This window comes from Doryrhamphus excisus, chromosome 12, assembly GCF_030265055.1.
Source record: "Doryrhamphus excisus isolate RoL2022-K1 chromosome 12, RoL_Dexc_1.0, whole genome shotgun sequence".
Lineage (NCBI taxonomy): Eukaryota > Metazoa > Chordata > Actinopteri > Syngnathiformes > Syngnathidae > Doryrhamphus > Doryrhamphus excisus.
In genome coordinates, this window is record NC_080477.1 from 14,116,417 (window position 1) to 14,129,438 (window position 13,022).

Here is a 13,022-nt window from a genome sequence, read left to right on the forward strand (position 1 = left end):
CTCCCAGGACCGGGCCTCATGACGACCTGTCAATACCTGATACTCCACAAAGACGGTCAATGGTGGGTTACTGGAAGCAAGAAAACGTTACAATGTCTGCTGTCCTCAATCAAACTACAATATTCAATACATGATATTCAGCATCCGCAGTCTTGTATTATACTACATAGGCATCCAAACATTCGAGAAGAAAAATTGGTTACCTTAGGAAGGATTCTGAGACAAGTTATTGAAGTTATCTATCTCTGAAATCATTTGTCTTACCTTCATGCTCATTTGCAAAAGCAGCTCAATACACAAAGCAGGATTACATGAAATTGATTGTCCGTCAACCTTGAAATGTGAGGTTTCACATATCAGAAGCTAAATGAAAATAGACTTAAAGGTAGAACCTATTTCACAGAAACTGCATTGTATGCCTTTTTTGTGTAACATTTGTACAGAATATGTAGAATATGTTGATATTGGGTTAACCGGTGTTATGGCGAAAACAATTTCATTAACTGCATAATTACAATGCTCATTTTGGTAATTTATTGACGTTGTTTTTTTATATATATACATTGCAAGTTGAATTTATTTTATTTATATTTTAGGGCTGTTAAAGCTCCAACGTTCTTGTTAACCACTTCAATAATTGATTTAGGCATGCTTGATGCCAACAACCATTGCTCCAACAACCTACACATGACTTATGACTTAACATGAAGACAAATAGACATTGAGACAAGAGGAGAATAGTTCTCTTGCCACAGCTTAGCATTGTACTCCTCTTCTCACAGTGCATTTTAACATTTGTCCACCTACTTGTATCAGTGTAAGTGTTATTCATGTATCACCATGTCCCACACACGACTGACTTCAAAGTCATCGTACATTCAAAGTAGGCTGCATAATGTCAGAACAAATATTTATCGTGTTTTTTGAAGGTGCATGCTATTTAAATTCCATGTATGCCAGCACGCTATTCATCAATTTCATAGGGTATGCTTGAGAGGTGTTTCTCATAAAATTATGATGATAACTTTTTTTAATTCAACTTCCTAATCAATTTATTTTTGCTGCAAAGGCAAAACACTATTTACTGTATTTTAATAGGTTAATTGCGGAGAAATACAAAAAAAGTGAAGCATAGAAATAGCATTTAAAAACTAGATTATTGCACCCAAGAGACCAGACCTCCCCCCTTGGTCAAACAAGTTTACACCCTCATTGATGCCATTATTTAGTGAAACATGATTAAAATATATATTTTTTTAAATGACAACAGGACAAACTAACAGTTTTTGTTTTACTTGCAGTTGACATTTTCTGATGGTTTTTCTTGACCATGATAGTAGATTAACGGACAAATATCTAGTTCTTACAAACTTCGCAGTGGTTATGAGGTCTAGCGGAAGTCCTCAGTGTTTCACATCAGTGTACAGAACCACTGTACACCATGTGCACATTCCAACGTTTGTCCTGTTAACCTATTTTGCAGATCACAAGTACACTTGTGGTTGCACAACAGGCAAACTGCACGTCCGCTTTTGACTAATATGACAACAGTCGTCCCATTTATTTGTGGTTGTGGAACATTTTTCAGCTGAGGTATTTGAATAATGTGTGTAGCAATGCTCTAATGATTCTTTGCCATCGTTACAGCAGCTAAACAGTATATTCACTAAACTGGAAGCAATACAATTAAGATGGCTTATTAAGATCAGAGGTCTTTATTAATCAAAATTTAAAACCCGCTGATTTAGTAATGGCTGTGCCATCATGGCAGCATTTTATTGCTGTGCATCAACATAGGGGCCAGGCTGCTCCCGGGGCACCGCAGACCCTTCCCTTGTAATTACGTTCCCCTCATATTGTTCTGAAGGAGTTGAGGTGAGCCTCTTCCTGCTCCTCCTGCACACTTTGGGGCATTATCATAAATACAGCACATTAACACTTGTTCCTGCCTTGTCAGGATATAAATTAAGTCTGCAGGTGTCCCGGCGAGGTTTACCCCTGTTGCTAATTAAAGCATGATAATTAGGTTTGTTAAATTCGGTCCTTTCAGCCCCGGTCCCCCCTTGGAATACAACAATCGCAGATTGCAGACAAGAGAGGGGCTTAGAGGATGCTTCTCTCGCGAACACATGAAGCGACCATCGGGTGCCTGATAAAGTCATTTGCCAGTACTGGAGGGAATATATGGGCTTGTAATTATGATTTTACGTGTGACAATTCTCATTCATCTGACTCGGGCTCGTTTTGTGAAGGGAAGAGACAACATTTTGATGAGCTTCTCGCTCTTCATCAGAGAGAGAACTATTAATTTACACCAGAGAAATACCTCCAACACCCCCCCCTTTCTTCTCCTCTCCCATGTCTCTATGACCTTGGCGTCTGGCAGGCCTTATCAAGCAAGAGACAAGAACAAAGAACTCAGAGAATAACAGAAGGTTATGGCAACTCTTTAAAGCATTTCAGAGGCTCAAGCATAAGTTCTGTCTTCTTATAAGAGTGAATACAAAGTCAGTGTATCCAGTGATGCTGAGCTCATTAGGTGATGCCAAGATATATGCTGAGGATTGTGCACCTTTGCAGAGAGGTCACTAAAGGACACAGATCTGAATATCATTAATCACTACCATGCTCCTTCAGAAGGTCTCCACGCTTTAATGTAGCTCTCCAGTTCAGTTGGGAGAGTGCACTCATTTTCATATGAGACAGAAATGCTTGCAGCGGATGAGACAAATAAAACCTCTTTCTCTGAGTGGCTGATGCTTTTATTATATACTATTGTGTTCAATAAATTAGGAAAATGGACTGAAGAAAGACGTTAATGAAAAGAAGAAGAAGAAAAAAAGATCTGTCCTTTTCGGTGGCCTTGCCAGTCTTGAATGAAGTGAAGAGTGGAAAAAAAAGCATATCATATAGAAAAGGATGGAAAGGAACAAGGGAACATTCCTGTTGTTAAAGAGGTAGCTGGCCTAATAGTCGAGCAGTTCATCATCTTCTCCCTTGCGACCTGTGGACCCTTCACTGGAGAGGAAAAGGAGGAAAAGGATGGGAACAAGTTGCAAACCCAGACAAAGATGGAGTAGAAAATTCAGAATGAGACTGATCCCTCCCTCCTGTGTAGTCCAGATGTCAGACTGCGTGCAGGCCTCCCAGTCCAGGCCTCAGGGACAGGCCCAGCCTGGTGAAGCCCACTGACAGCACAGGGAGAACAGCTGTGCACAGGTCCTCTGCTCTCCTGCTCACAGCTCGAATTGGGACAAACACATACTGCTCTTTGTTTACACATTGGCTTTGTGTATGTACTGCACTTGTTTACAAGCCTTTTGTTGTCAGTGCTATGTGTGCCATTGTTCTGCATAGTCATCAGCTTTTGAAGTTTTAGCCTGTAGCAGCTGATGGCTCTCCAGAGGTGTCACGGAAGCATGCCATAATGAGCATTTTTTTAAGCGAAAGTTCCATTGTAGTTCTGATACTTAGCAGGAGCACACCTGATGTCTGCCCTGAAAATTACATAGAACTACATATGACTTGATTCTGGTTCACTGCATTGGAGCTGCTTTGTCAGCAAGTTTTAGACAGTGAATACTGTTTTATGTGAAAACAAAAGTGCCTTAGAGGGATTTATTGTCAATTTTATCTTAGTCAAGATGGTAGACATTTGCACAACACTGTATCCATCCTACAAATCCTGGTTTGCCGCCTCTTAACTGGCAACAAACTTCAACTTATGAAAACTATGATGGAATATAGTGGAGCGTTTGAGGTCAGGGTTCATGGATTTATGACAATCTCACTGGAACTACAGTATATCAATCTAAATTATCTGATCTGTTGACTGTTTGGTGTCAAGAGCAGTGTCGGAAGCATAACTGAGATGGGATGGTGGCTCTGTGGAAGGGAATAATGCAAAGCTGAAACAGGGGTGGGCAGTTTGAGCACCCAAAGTTCAACATTTTTAAATTCAGAAAGTATATCAAATACAAAAAATGTGGATTTACTTACTGCCACCTTGACACGCTTTAACATGGTTTTTGCCTTGTTTGTGTATTTCCATAGGTGTCGGTTTTTGTGTTTTCACTTGTGTGTGGGTCAAGAAGTCCCAAACTTTCCTTTATCTGAGGCACATTATCAAAATAACTGTCCTACAAATATGCCATTTACATTATACCGAAGAATCTGACGCGGTGAATGGCATCTTTTAGAAATGTAAACAGGCTTATTCCATCTCCGTGAGTGTTTGAGTACAACGAGCAGGCATAATCTAAAAAATATATACCACCAACAGAAACTCAACAAAAACACTGTATCCATCCTACAAATCCTGGTTTGATTTTCAATGGCGAGAAATGTAAAAAAATATATATATATAAATAAATAATATAAATATCAACAAGCACACGTCTAACTGAGAAAATATATATTTCAATGTTATTTTGTGTGGCAAAAATTACATTTCATGAATTTTCGTGTCTTTTGATCTAATAGTGGAAAAAAGTTACGGGAAACTGACCCAAAGCAAAACTTTGTTTGTCACTTGTTAAGTTCCATTCTGACCCTGAAGAAACATCGCTGCAGAAACATGATGTCTTCCATGATGTAGTTCAGAGAATAATGATGTCATATGCTGTGTTGCTGCTCTGCTGCCACCTGTCTGCTGTCTTTTGCAGCACACTGCTGACCAAGCAGAGGCGGAGCCACAAGTACACACCTGCAATCTATTACTCACCTGCCTTCATAAGCTGGGCTGTTGGACGCCCTCATTGCCATATTGTTCCTTGTCTGAACTCAACGCTCCCCTACATTGTGTACCCCTCATTGGCTGTTTTTCCCTGCCTCTTACTGTGAGTACTATTCCCTGCTTGGCAGCTCTTGCTAATATACGTTTCTGCTTGGTTTTCAGTGTCGCTTTGTGTTCGATTTTTCCTGCTTGTTTTTCAGCGGTGCCCTCAGTTGCTTACTGTTTGTAGTATTTCCTGCTATTGCAGTGTTTTCCTTTTCGTTGCCTAGCCTGGTGTTTCTGTGCTTTTGGACTAACCATTTTTGGCTTGCTTTGTATGTCTTTAACTCCTATGGAGAATCTTTTTTTTTTTTTTTCGTTAACTTCTGTTTGGGTCCTCTCTCCATCTTGGGTTCCAAACCCCGACTTACCTCAATCCTTGACAAATGGCTGCCATGAATAGTGGAGTGGTTAGCTGTCCCTTTTAGACTTTTGAAGGTACTGCAACATCATGTCAACAACAACAACAACAAACGTCACCCATTAAATGCCTTAAATAAAAAGGCAAGTCAAAGACTCGATGAGATGATGACTAGGCTAAGGAAATCATTGGATGGATTTAACCATAGCACTTTGTGCTTTGTTGTGTCCATTCCGTCACTATCCAGAGAGGCGCCTGTTGTGTACTCTCCCGTTTATGGATCTCATTGCTCTTAACAACACACTTCAAAAATTAATCACCCCAGAGTCCCATAGAAGTCATGCATCTTCCCAACTGCTCTGGTCAGCCTTACTCACTGGAACGCAGATGAACAAACCAATGGCAATACGGCAACGCATTTTATCAGGTGATGTCTACTGTTACTTGTCACAATCTTGTTTGCTAATGTTTCACGTTGCTGCCAACATGTTACCTCCTGCAGGTTTCACTTTGAAATCTCTCGGGTGGGCCTTTTAAACAGTTGCTCACACGGCAGTGAAGGCCTCGCTCACATTTTTCCACCTCTCTCGCTCCTCCTGTCTACTGTCCTTTTCAGCGGCTGATTTATGGCCGGCGTAAGTGTGCAAGAGACATTGCGATTTCAGAGGAAGTCATAAATAGAACAAAACCGAGGAAGACAGGAGGGAAGAGGAAACAGACTGAAAAGGTGGTTAGGAAATGCAGAGTGAAAGCTTGAGCTCGAGAGAGAGAGAGAGAGATTTTCACTGATTATTTAAGAGTATTTTTTTTCTATAGAGGGAAGGCCTTCTGCTGCGCTGCTAGTGTACTTGCTTCTCCTTTGTCTTCTTTCCTGTCAGCTGACCTTTGAACCGCTGATAGTGGTTATACCTCCCAGTGGTTTGTTCTCCTAATTGGAGTTAGTGTGCAGATGCTCTTGCAGCTTGAGGGTCCACACATTGTACACACTTTGTTTCCAATGAAACCAGCAAAGTCAGTTGAAGGGAAAAGAAGAGAGTACATTTCTGACTATTAATATTTAATTCTAGCTGGTTAATTCTGCCATTTTGTACTGAGCAGCCAGTGTCTCTACTCAATTTAAAGCCAATGAAAAAGCAAAATCTGTGGACATTTGCAGTGAAGGCAGTTTGAGACTCTACGACTGGCATAGAACAGAATATAGACTTATGCCAAGGTCAAAGAATTTATAATTTTCGCAATCGTACATAATCACCTTACGGGGAAATTAAAAGCTTTACACCAATGTAACACAAAAATCTCATGGATTCCAGTTATGTTTAGTTGTCATCCCTCCTCCTGACAGTTCCCATTTTATTAGAACACAAGTTATATATTACTTTGTGTGTCAAGGGTTAGCCACAGACACATTTTCAATGTACTTTATTGTTTCAGCCTCTCATCTACACAGAAATGGCGTTTCTGTTTCTTTATTTTGTCATCTTATACTTGATAATAACTCAGATTCCACCACCCATACGTCTAGATAAGCTTTGGAAAGCTGACTACGTTGGACTTATGTTGGACTTTCTTCTTCTATGATTTGGTGTGTCAAGTGGATTCGTCTGTGTGTCTGTTCACAGTACCACACGTAGGTGTGTGTGTTTTTATTACATTGTTTCACTGTTTCCACACTAATCAGTGTGGATGCATTTATTTTCAACCCCTACCCCAAAAAATCTCAGGCACTTTCTGGTGTGGACAGGGCCTTTTGTGTTTTGTGTTTTTTTATCTTTTTATTTATTTTTTTTTAGTGCACAGACGGTCCATCCATCACGTCCTCTTTACAGTGTTTCCATGAGTCATTTGCATGTCATTACAGCTTTGTTTTATAAGTGAGTGGCTATTAAAGAAGCTGTTCCATAAAATGCTTGTTAAAATGGAGGAAGGCAGCAATACGGATCTTAAAAATCCAAGAGCACCTAGCGTGGTTGATGAAAAATATGTGTTCGTGTGTGTGTGTGAGCGAACCCAGATGTCTTTCCTTTGGGATTCACACATCTGTTGAGTTTTTAATAGCAGCAAAATTCATGCAGTCCCATCTCCCCTCCCACTTTCTCTGTGCTCCCTTTGCTGTTCCCAGCTTCACATCTGGACCTGACTGGGGCAACCCTGGTGTTGTCCCCATCTGGGCGGGGACACAACTGTTGGCACAATTCATTCTTGCAGGGTCTGGAATTTGGGCAGGGCATACTGGGAATCCACACATTCCCCGTGCCTCTCTTTTAACATGTGTATGTCAATACAGCATGTGACTGCATCACAGCAATGCACAAGAGCCCAATGACACCATATTTGCTTAGTTTTTATTCTGTGTGAAAGCTGATACCTCTTTGTTAACGAGGAACCACAGACTGGAGTGTGGGACTTGAATCCAACAGTTAAGAGTTAGGTGGTTTTAGGTGTATTATGTGAAAACCCCACATGAGCTTAGTAGCATGTAGTCCACATCTGGTTCTATTTACAATGTCAAGGAGGTTGCACCTAAATAAAACATTTACAGAGAAAATGTCTCTCTAATTCAATCGTGAAAGAAATGTTGGCTTGGAAAGCATTTTTGACAAGTACACTACAGCTTTGTATACCAACCAGGAATCTACACAGACATTTTGGATACCCATCATAACAATGTTCATGTAAATATGATATTCCAAATTTATTTTTGGGGAAATCCACACAATTTTTAGGTGGACTAGGGCTCATCTTCATTGGCTCTATTGTATATTATGAGAGGTCAAAGAGGTCGGGTCCATTTTTAAAAGTGATTATGTGCAAGCAACTGTGCAGTTTGTGCATCTAATATGAACCAGTTAAAATAATTCTTACAAATAGTTGTTTTTGTGCAAAATGGGCCAATGCACTCCTACTTTTCCCCCCTAATTCCCATCTTGTCAAACATTAAGTAGGCTCACTGTGGTCAGAAACAACTGGTTCTCATTTATCGCACAATGACGGCTCTGTTTGCTAGGGGTGTACTTTGTCAGATTACATTCCTTCCCATCTTCACACACAGTGAATTGAATTCAATTTTTGGGGGGGTTAATTTCACCTCACTTTTGCACTCATTTAATGAAATAAAGAGACAAACTATACACCTTGTGTTTTTAATATGTCACTTTGATAAAGGGTTGTATGTACGACATGCTATTCCTGTCTACTTTGGACTATATCCACTCACAACTGTTCTCAACAAGCACTTTCTCCTTCCCTTCTCACTAAGTCCTAAGTTGCCTTCTCTCAGGCTAGTCTCTCCAAACAGTTTCTCACAGCTATTTCTTTACCTCCCCCTCTGGCCCGCTCGCTCTCATGGACATGACAGTGTGGGGGGATAAGGGAAGAGTAATTATGGTTCAGTGAGGCTGCCAGGTGTGATAAATGACTAATAAGGGGAGCAGAGCCCTGGGTCCTCTAAGGAGGACTATTACAGTCTTATCAGCACAAGGCTGCAGCTCACAGCCTGGCCCGGGACAGAGGCCCTTGTTGCTGTGCTCGTTCCCTTCCTAAACCTTTCACCTCAGCCAGCATCGCGCCAGCCCACCCCAGAGACAAGCTCGAGCTTTTAAGATCTTAAAGGCTGGCTCTGAAAATACTTGTGAATTGCACGCTAATGTATTGGCAACAAGTATTTATGCCATATGCCAGGTTTTAAATTCATGACATTTAAAATAACCACCAGTATATTTGTTTCACTGTTGACCTTACATCGAATAACAATGCACTTCCTGACAATTGCACTTGATTATAAACACAGAACTTAATACAATCCATTCCAGGATGCCCCCAAAACATAATGTAAATTAATTATGTAACTGGTGCTCATACACAAAAAGCAGCCCCAAAGAAGCCACATTTTTTTGATGTTGTATTTGTCCTCTTCCTTAGATATGAAAAATACGAGAAGGATGTTCTGACATCTACACGTTCACAACACAAGCACTTACACAATGATCCTGCATGTGTCGGTTTTATGTGGGGCATAGTTTACGTGCTCTGAGCAGAAAGTGCTTGCAACATATTGAAGTTTGGAGGGTAGGCAGCTGTGTAACCGTTGCAAACAGACCCTTTTAATGGATGTTAAAACACAAACGTGACGAAGTGATGGATGTGCATGAAGTGGGAGGATGAAAATCCCATGCAAAATGTGTACCAAATGATAGACATTATCACTAATGAGGCCAAAAGCCTCCAAGTCCTAACTCTTGAAAGCTGAAGCAGAAGTTTTAAATATGCTCAAGTTTTACATGATAGAATAATTTATTGTTTTGATCCATATTTTCCTGCAAATTTTGTAAAGATTTTGCAAAGATTTCTCATAAATCACCTACTATTTATTTCCCCTTGCATTGCTCACATTTATATACATGCATGTTTGTTCTTACTGCATCTCTTGAAAGTGAATTCATGTGAATCTCACTTTGGATATCCTCCACACTCATCCATCCTTGTCAGTCAAATTTTAATGTCATTTCACGAAGCTGCACCATGACAAAAGTGTCTTATAAAGCTCTCGTGCAAAATGTTCATGAAGCAACTGCTGCTCAGGGAACACAATGCGCCCATTCTTAAGCTACTGAATGATATCACCTCTCGTCCAAATTGCCTCGTAGCTAGTTTTATCTGATGGTGGTATGGTTTCCTCCATGCATAGATGCAAAAATAGTGTGGAAACATGATAATCCATAACTACCAGTGATGCTGTCTGCACAGTTGCTTTGTCACTTCACTCCAGCTCTCATTTGGGTGTAATATGGACAGTTTTGCACAGAAACAGGAATTACTTTTTTTCAGAATATAAAGTCACAACACTTAACATTATTATTGAATCCACTGTAAATAGTCTAAGTAGTGTAGTTGCATCACCTAGTCAGCTCCCATTTTCCAACATCCAACTCTCTTTTCCAAACGATGACCAATAATCATTATAATTGTTCATAACATGGAATTCTTGTAGATCTTACCAATTAAGAAGTGTGCCACTTTCTACAGTGTTTGCACGTCTCTCATCCACAAGTTATAAAAGAAGCATTACAGAGTTCAAAGGGTAAAAGATGACGCGGAGAGAAGAAAAAGCTAAGAAAAACTAGTTTATATGCTCAGGTAGATTTTGGATGATCAAAGGAAGAAGATAGGCCATTGACTTTAACACCACACGTTATTATTAATTTAAATTTACCTTGGGAAACTAAAACATGGTCAGTTAGCTGTTATGGGCTTGGTTGGGTGCTTACTGTATATGAGCTTGTTCTTACCGTCTTATCTGGACTGATTGGACTGACTGAGGAAATGAACCACAAATGTGTTAAACGTGCATGCGGCCCTTTAAACTATCCCCCTCATCTAAAATTCCGGGCTAATTCATAGCCCCGTTGATTACCCAAGGGAATTCTTTTATCTCCCCCATTTCATTCCTGAAGCGCTCTGTGGACGTTTTAATGGCTGCACTTTCATCGTCTGTCAGATATTTAAATGGAGAAGTGCATGCGTGTGGTAAGGAGTGAGGCAGTGTAGGAGCCCTCTCAGATTCAGCATGTCAATCTTTAATGCCTAGAGATATGGATGGGCGCTGACCTCTCACTCTGTCATGCTGCCGCTCCCTCGCATAAATTGACCTCCTGATAATCATTTCCTGCTCCTATATGCTGTAACGAGTGATCCAGAGTACTTGGCAGTCACATGACCCAAAGAGAACCATTAGGGTTGAGAGATTGACCCTTTCGCAATGGCTAGGCAATAGAGCTTCTTTCTGACATATGGACTACAGTCGGACGGTCATGGCACGTGAATATTGCTCTGCATCTTATGACCATGTACATCACAAAATGGCATGTAATGGAAATGTGAGCCATTTGTATAATGGAGACACAAGAACAAGTCATTTGCTATTATTGCTATCTGTTACTAGTTAGCATCGGAGGAATGTCTGGCGAAATAAACTGTGAGGCAAAAATGGCGTTCTTGGTCAAATTTCATATTATTTGTATTACATTAAAAAGTCATCGTCAAATGTTAGATGCTATATCGGTGGTCCCTGGTGGGTGCAGTGTATTCAGCACTGCTGGAGCCTATCCCAGCTGTCTTCGGGCGAGAGGTACACCCTGGACTGGTCACAGAACCACTTCCATTAAAATGAGCTATAAATAATTGTATATGACAATCATGTGATAAGGATGGAACCGCAAGTATGACCTTCTGAATGTATTCAATTTGCCTTACGCTCACTTAGTCCTAGATGCAAATTCTTTTTAATTCATTTATAATAGCTGCTCACTGCTGGTCCTCCAATGAACATTTAATCCCTTTGGGGGCACCGCTAATCTTTTCATATTAAAAGCCAAACGGTCAAATGTGGATATTGATCTAATTACACATGGCTACTCTGGAGACCACTGAAATTACACGCGTTCTTCCTGTAGCACCCACCCTGATGATGTTGTCTTCATATGTGACCGTGAGAGTGCGGGCACATGAACGACAGGTGAACTTCAACTAGCAGCCCACGGGCCACATTCGGCCTGCCAGAATAAAATTACTAGAAAGTTAAAACTATACTATTGTAAAATTACGAATACTAAAATTGACAGAACAAAATCAATTGCAGGAAGGTCAAAATTAAAATCAGAAACACCGGATATTAGCGGAGATTGACTTTACTATGCAGTGAATAACGTAAGCCCAAATGATATTCACTGTGAGGCCACAGAGAATATTTAGTTTAAAATGGGGAGCAAAAAGTGGACATCTTTTTAGTTGCAGTGATAAACTGGCAAAGTAACCAATCAGGTTTGGCCCGAAACAGCATCATGGCGTGTGTGTTTTTTTGTTTTTTTTTAGCCTGTGAAACACTTTTTGTTGAGTAAGGAGACATGTTTTTTGCTTTTGGTAACAGAATGTGCACTGGGCTGAAAATGACGATATAGACTTATTTTGCGTACTGAAGTGGAGTTTTATGCTTATGCAAGGGAATCATGTCGTGACATCATGTTCCCCAACCTGCCTGGCCCCACATAAAAGCACAGCTGCTCTGCTGGATCAGCTGAGTCTGAATAATGCATCCAGACAATGTAAGCAAATTATAGTACAAATAATTATAGTTTGCTTATGTTGTCAGCCGTTATTAGGCGAAATAGACGATATCAGCTGATTTGAACTTGGAACCTTGGCTAACTTTCTGACAGCATTGACTAATGAATGGACAGTGCCTTACCTCCGGTGTCCTAATTTCTTCACATGAACGTAAATGGCATTTGTGGAACTGTCCCTTGGGATGTGACCAAAATGCTTTGTAAGACGTCACCAGGCAAATGGTCAATGACTAATGGTAGAACATTTGTTACTAAGTCCGGCCTGTTCCTCAGAAAAGAAGCTTTGCTTGATGACAACCAGGGTTTTCAACCAATCTGTACAACACAATGCAAAATGTGATGGTGATTCGGAAAAACATCATACAGTTACAGTGGGTATTTTGTACTTTCAATTCATTCTAAATATGGGGTTTATGGGAGTTTGGGGTTAGTTATAATATATATAAATATAATATTGGTCAGAAAAATAACCACACACAATTGGAGTGCGTTCACACTTTTGTGTGTAGTGACTGGTAATACTGCTCATCTTTGCAAGTCACTGGTGATCGAGTTGTATTCACTTGTATGCAGTGTGGGTCCAGTCCCCTCCCAGCCATGTGTGTGAATGTGAGTGCTGTATTGATGATTGTCTGTCTCTATATATGCCCTGTGGTTGACTTCTGCCCAGTCTAGGGTGTAGTCCGCCTTCTGCCCACAGTCATCCCGGGATAGACTCCAGCTACCTGCGATCCTGAACAAGATCAGTGGTAGAAAATGATGGATGTTG

At 40.5% G+C, this 13,022-nt stretch overlaps 1 long non-coding RNA gene across 1 annotated transcript in view; it reads left to right on the plus strand.

Moving 5' to 3' along the window:
- Nucleotides 1–4,752: 4,752 nt before the first annotated feature.
- The window catches only part of LOC131139239 (uncharacterized), a 206,532-nt gene continuing 198,262 nt past the window's right edge, over nucleotides 4,753–13,022 (plus strand). Inside the window, exon 1 of the long non-coding RNA XR_009132205.1 lies at nucleotides 4,753–4,838. This is a non-coding gene — a long non-coding RNA (uncharacterized LOC131139239). The remainder of the gene's footprint in view (nucleotides 4,839–13,022) is intronic.